Source organism: Macrobrachium rosenbergii, chromosome 14 (genome assembly GCF_040412425.1).
Source record: "Macrobrachium rosenbergii isolate ZJJX-2024 chromosome 14, ASM4041242v1, whole genome shotgun sequence".
Taxonomy (NCBI): Eukaryota; Metazoa; Arthropoda; class Malacostraca; order Decapoda; family Palaemonidae; genus Macrobrachium; species Macrobrachium rosenbergii.
The window spans coordinates 3,435,681-3,442,622 of NC_089754.1; the positions used below are offsets into that span (position 1 = coordinate 3,435,681).

Below are 6,942 nucleotides of genomic sequence, written 5' to 3' on the forward strand. Positions count from 1 at the left end.
GAAAATTTCTAAGATAATTTTGAACAATGCTCATGAACAGCAATAAAGTTACAAATATAAAACAGTGTCTATACCATCTGCAACCTATATAATAAACTAAGTTAAGCATTAAAAGTAATCTCCAAGGGCCCCTTTTAATGGGTGGCAACCTTAATATCCATAACTCTAATTGGAATGGCAACTGAATATCACTGGATCTTGCAGGAAGTGTTGCAGAACAGAGTATGAGTTCAAATAATCTTCAGTTTCAGAAACAGTGAAACAAATACATATTTTCCTAAAGCACCTGAGACGTCTTCATCAGTGAATGCCAGACTTTTCTCATCCAACGTAGTAAGCAGATCTGTGGTAGCCATATACAGTACAAGTGACCATTTTTCAACCTTTATTTCACTTTTACGTGTTTATCATTACAATATTCATCAAGGCAACTGGGAAATTCCATGACACAAAAGACAAATGGAATTAATCTTATTATTACAATTTTCCAAATATGCCTCAGATAAAGCCATAACTCATTCTAAACCACTTCCTATGGTGGTCAGATACTCTGTCGGAATTGGCAAAACAAACATTCAACTGAAAGATTAGATAATCTAAGCAAAAGATTCATCAAAACTGATAAATCGCAATCTTTACAAGAGTGGAGCATACTAAAAATGAGTACAGTACTAACAAAATATACATGAAAACTGCTGTACAAGTAATCATTATCCGGATGAATAGAGCCCAGTCAAGTTATAAAAGACCATAAACAATCATAATACTTACAAACAACAGTCATCACACTTTCAACTGAAAACTTTATGCAAGAGGCAAGTGTCTACCTCATTTTCCCATATCTGTTACAAAATCTGTATACAAAAATACATTCTTTAGAAAATGGCAATTTTGGTAAACCAACCTGCATTTACCCACAGCCTACCTGTGTTTCAGCCTACCTGTGTTTAAATGTGCACATTTGTGTAGGTAGATAGCCTACCTGTGTTTACCCACAGCCTACCTGTGTTTACCTGTGTTTACCACAGCCTACCTGTGTTTACCCACAGCCTACCTGTGTTTACCCACAGCCTACCTGTGTTTACCCACAGCCTGTGTTTACCCACAGCCCTGTGTTTACCCACAGCCTACCTGTGTTTACCCACAGCCTACCTGTGTTTACCCACAGCCTACCTGTGTTTACCCACAGCCTACCTGTGTTTACCCACAGCCTACCTGTGTTTACCCACAGCCTACCTGTGTTTACCCACAGCCTACCTGTGTTTACCCACAGCCTACCTGTGTTTACCCACAGCCTACCATGGTGTTATCATCGTGATTACATTTCTATACAGCAACTTCCTTGTCAGTTGTTGACCAAAATATATTGTATTTCATTTGTTGAACTAATAATTTGATACATTTGCCTTTTTTATTGACAGTGTTTCCTTACCCTGAATTTCGACAAGTATTGCATCATTCATATTAGACCGGGCTCTTTCAGTATGGGATTTTTAAGAACATTATTTTAAAAATTATCATTAATCTTCTGTTTTAATATGATCACTGATTTCTCATTTGGCCTCATCATGGAAACTGTGTGTACAACTCCCTGTCTTTACATTGTAGCGGGATTTCACAACCACACACTCACACAAACAGAAAAAAAACAGCACATAGGCCTACACTCACCTCGTACTAGGCTAGGCCGACGAATTCCGGACGGGAAGTTTTGCCAGGCAGAAGGAGGTCACGGGCTCACCACAACCGCCGATAATGCCAACGCTCACCACACAACAACAGTCCACAACCAAGAAAACAACAACCCAACCAGTACACAAACACGACCCAAAACAAGACTCAAACTCAACTCACTCGGAACACAGCAGAAAAAAAACAACCAGGCTATCTCACGACACCCATCACGCAACCAACACAGCACAAAACCCAAAACACGCCCAAGTACAAACACTCCAACCACAAAGCCTCCAAATACCAAATCACACATCACACAAACTGAAACAAAAAAAAAAAAAAAAAAAACGCAACCAACCCTCCGATCAACTACCGGGGAGGCACAACATCTCTGTCAAGACTCCCGCCCGCTCTCCGGTCACGATCATCCGAACAAAAGCACAGTTCCGCGCACTCCCAAAACAACCAAACACGAAACCTCACGGACAATCAAAACGTGAACAAAAGAAAACCACACTCTCTAACGACATCATTCAACAATTACGTACGTTCGTTGTCTCTCTTGTCTCTCGTTCTCTCTCTCTCTCTCTCTCTCTCTCACACACACACAAGACGTCGTCAAATGCAATAACCTCAAATATCTCTCCAAATTCTGCCACTAACCCATTCAACTCATTCATAGTTCTGTCCAGCTCTCGCAAAGACTCATCCATACTACCAATCACCTGCCTACTAGTAGGTTCCTTTCCCACCGAAATTTCACTCACCCCAGTCAACTCAAACCCACACACACTGTATGTATCATTCATGCTATCCTCAGTATTGCATGACCTATCAATCATTCTCACCCCCGCAAGCACACCCTTATCACACAACTTACGCTTCTTCCGTTCACTTACTTCCTCCAACTTCCTCCGCTTTCTTCCATACTCAACCAACACCAACTGGCAGTCCTCCAGACCCATTTGCTCACCGAAACTCGGCTCGCATTTATTCGTCCTCAACCAATCTCTCATTGCATTCTCCCAAACATATTGCGGCACCTCTCTCCATCTACGCAACTGGCTATGATGTGCCCTAATATCATTCACACTTCCATCCAATTGTAGTTTTCCTAAAACGTAACTCAATCGACTTGGCCCCACCTCCAAAATCTTATGTGGCCCATCAAATTTCTCTCTCATCTTACTTACATTCATTCTCCCTCTCTCAATACTCTATCTCCAACCCCAAAACTTTCAAATCTTTCACTCGCCCTCTTCCACAACCCACAGTCATCCTCCGTTAACCCCAACCTTGGTCTAACCACCCTCTCAAAATTTAACACATATTTCAGAAGGAGACATACCCAAGCTCTTATGCAACGCGGAGTTATACACCCACACTGCACGTCCAACATGTACATCCCAATCGTCATCACATTTACTCATCATTCGCAAAATCTCTGTCATCGTTCTCACAGTTCTCTCAGCCAAACCATTCGCACTCGGCATATACGGAGTGGCATACACATGCACAATACCCCACTGCCTCAACATTTCCTCAAACTGCCACCCCACAAACTCAGGCCCATTGTCACTCAACATTCTCACAGGCCTACATACACATATCGGCAATATTACTTGCCCTACCATTCGCGCAACAGTTTCACTCCTTTTATCCTTGATGGGGACCGCATATACAAACTTACTCATGTGATCCACCATCACAATCATTCCCACATGCCCTCTTGCAGTCCATGGTAATGACACGCAATCAATCACAACCATCTCAAACAATTCTTTCATCTGCAGTCGTAAGACTGGCGGATTTGCTTGCACACTCTGATATTTCCCTCTCTGACAATCTTCACACGTGACAGCTACATCCGCACAAATCTTGCTCAACCCAGGCACATACAATCTCTCTCTCATACATCCCCACAACTTATTCTTTCCTAAATGCCCAAAACGATCATGTACCAACAGACACATACTCACGGCTGCATCGAAGGAAAACACCGTGTCACGGGAGAATTCTTCCCCCACCAAGACATTAAGATATATGAGATAAGAGAGAATAATAATACTACTATACAGACGCACTGTCAGTCTTCTTGCCTGGAGACAGGGGTCGGAGAATGGTACTGTGTCATAGTTGACACGGTGGGTATGAAGACTACTGACGTTTACGCTGCCTGGGACTTAGGGTAGGCCTGTCCTACCTGCTATTACATGATATTCCTTGGGTGTACGGGTCTTATTATTGATGAGGCCAGGTGATGTCTTCCCATTGGGAGGCAATTGAAGTGCTGATTTCCATTTTTAGTGGTAAGGTACGATGGTATTGAAGAAAATCCCTGGTACTCAGTTCGTTTCTTTATTACTCATTACATCGTGCCAAATTTCTCCCAGGTCTAGTCTCCCGGACTTGGTTAATTTACATAGTCTTCAGAACTCCTGGACTAGATCCAATTTACATATTCTTCAGGACTCCTGAACTAGGTCCCTTGCAAGGGATAGATAATAACTTGTATTAATAATTAGGTAAAATAGCCAAAATGAAGGGTGGACCGCTTGACGTCCTTTTCACACCAACAGCGTTCTCGTCCCTTACATGTTTCTTTAGTGTTACCAATATGCAGACGAAAGATTCAGGACAGCGCTCCCACATTCAGAGCGAAAGAAAAACAAAACAAGGGACTGGCTACACTTCTATGCATTCGATGTCCACAACAAAAATGAAAACACTTTATAATCACAATCACTCTTACAACAGTAGTGTAAAGATATTAGAGGAGGATGATGAATCAATTCTTAAACAAATCAATAACATTTAAAGGAATAATTTTCCCATTACAAAGCTTTTCCCTCGGGGAAGAATTGATTCATGTCCACTCTAATATCAAGGACAACTTTTCCTAATGGAACCAAACAGCTCCTTAGATGGGTCTGCAACTGTGGAAAACAGGTCTTGTACAGTAGAAACAAGCAACGATCTCAACTAGAGACTAAAGGGGGGGCTCTTGCAACAACATAAAACAAGGATATACTTGAGTACTAAATGGGGACACTACCTATAGGTGTGCATTCAATACAGCTTTCCTAATAGCTTTGTCTAGCCTAATACTGGGGTTGGATTGACAGGATGTCACATCACTCTTGCAACAACATAAAACAGGATGTCACATCATTCTGCAACAAAAGATTTCTCCACATCATGCAACAAAGTTCTCCACAAAATTTACTCCTATTGAGGCGTCCTAATGATTATCAAACTCACCAGAGCTCTTGGCTAGAAACGACTCTAAACTTGAATCTCAAAGGGGTTTGGAAAGTGGTGTACTCTATCCTCTAAGATGTACCAAACCAGTACTACAAGAGCAAAACTCTGACAATTTCCTATAAGACAAGACCCATAAGACCACAATTGCACTCCCAACCAGGGCACTTTGTGAAATCTTGTACAAAATTGTTTACATCATTCCTTTGTTCATTACCTCAAAACTATAAAGTTTTCACAATACTGGCCACTGCGAATAGAAAAACATTACATTTTCATCAACCTTAAACTAAGCAAAAAGAGAACATACAAACATACAAAATTACAGTACTGTACATCACTACCAACATATATCCCAATGTCTTTGATTTGATTTGATAGATCTCCCACTTGAGACCAAACGTCCTGGTAGGACTGAGTGAAGTTCTTAACTGTCTGTAATGTTTGTTGTGTTTCTTGCTCTAATTGAATTAGATCAATATATGATTCATCATTACCAGTTGCCATTGTTACAATATTTCAAACACTTATATATAATCAAATAATAAAATGTAAACTATACTAATTGACAATATCATACAATCCGTCACTATAGAAATAATGAATATGCATGTAAATAAGTCATGACCTTAATCAGATAAAAATCAACAATATTGTATAAAGAACTGCATACAATATGACAAAACATTATAAGTGACCTACATAATATATAGGCACAGTGGGTATGGATCAATAGCACTGGACTAAAGATCCAACACAGCTGCCACCAAATGTCACGGAGAATTCTTCCCCACCAAGACATTAAGATATATGAGATAAGAGAGAATAATAATACTACTATACAGATGCTCTGTTGTCAGTCTTCTTGCCTGGAGACAGGGGTCGGAGAATGGTACTGTGTCATAGTTGACACGGTGGGTATGAAGACTACTGACGTTTACACTGCCTGGGAATTAGGGTAGGCCTGTCCTACCTGCTATTAAATGATATTCCTTGTGTGTATGGGTCTTATTACTGATGAGGCCAGATGTCTTCCCACTGTGAGGCAATTGAAGTGCTGATTTCCATTTTAGTGGTAAGGTACGATGGTATTGAAGAAAATCCCTGGTACTCAGTTCGTTTCTTTATTACTCATTACATCATGCCAAATTTCTCCCAGGCTTAGTCTCCCGGACTTGGTTAATTTACATAGTCTTCAGAACTCCTGGACTAGATCCAATTTACATATTCTTCAGGACTCCTGAACTAGGTCCCTTGCAAGGGATAGATAATAACTTGTATTAATAATTAGGTAAAATAGCCAAAATGAAGCGTGGACCGCTTGACGTCCTTTTCACACCAACAGCGTTCTCGTCCCTTACATGTTTCTTTAGTGTTACCAATATGCAGACGAAAGATTCAGGACAGCGCTCCCACATTCAGAGCGAAAGAAAAACAAAACAAGGGACTGGCTACACTTCTATGCATTCGATGTCCACAACAAAAAATGAAAACACTTTATAATCACAATCACTCTTACAACAGTAGTGTAAAGATATTAGAGGAGGATGATGAATCAATTCTTAAACAAATCAATAACATTTAAAGGAATAATTTTCCCATTACAACTGGTATATACACCCCTTCATTACACAACCCCTCCTGATGCAAAAAGTACACCACATTCCTACACACCACAAACCGTCCAGCAACCCTCCTGTATGCATCCAACTCAGGGGGCCAATCCTCCACTCTCAACCCCCACAATACACACTGCCGTAACATACTGACCCCCACACTCTGATCCTGCATTTGCTCAACCTCTTCCTCACTCAACAAATCATTCTCACCCCAGCAATATCAATCATTCCGACGAAATTCGCTTTACAACCACGTCACCATCCTGCATCCTAATTATTTCTCTGCCCCCTTCCTAAGAACCCCTTCCCTACATCTACACTCACATCATGCACTCTCAGAAAATCTACCCCAACAAAAAACAAGTTGGCATATCATCCTTTGCCATGA

At 40.8% G+C, this 6,942-nt stretch overlaps 1 protein-coding gene across 1 annotated transcript in view; it reads right to left on the minus strand.

Moving 5' to 3' along the window:
• The window catches only part of LOC136845693 (uncharacterized), a 145,795-nt gene extending 143,607 nt beyond the window's left edge, over positions 1-2,188 (minus strand). The window contains exon 1 of the mRNA XM_067115845.1: positions 1,672-2,188. The gene's annotated coding sequence lies outside the window, so the exon portion shown is untranslated. The remainder of the gene's footprint in view (positions 1-1,671) is intronic.
• Between the last annotated feature and the right edge of the window lie 4,754 nt (positions 2,189-6,942).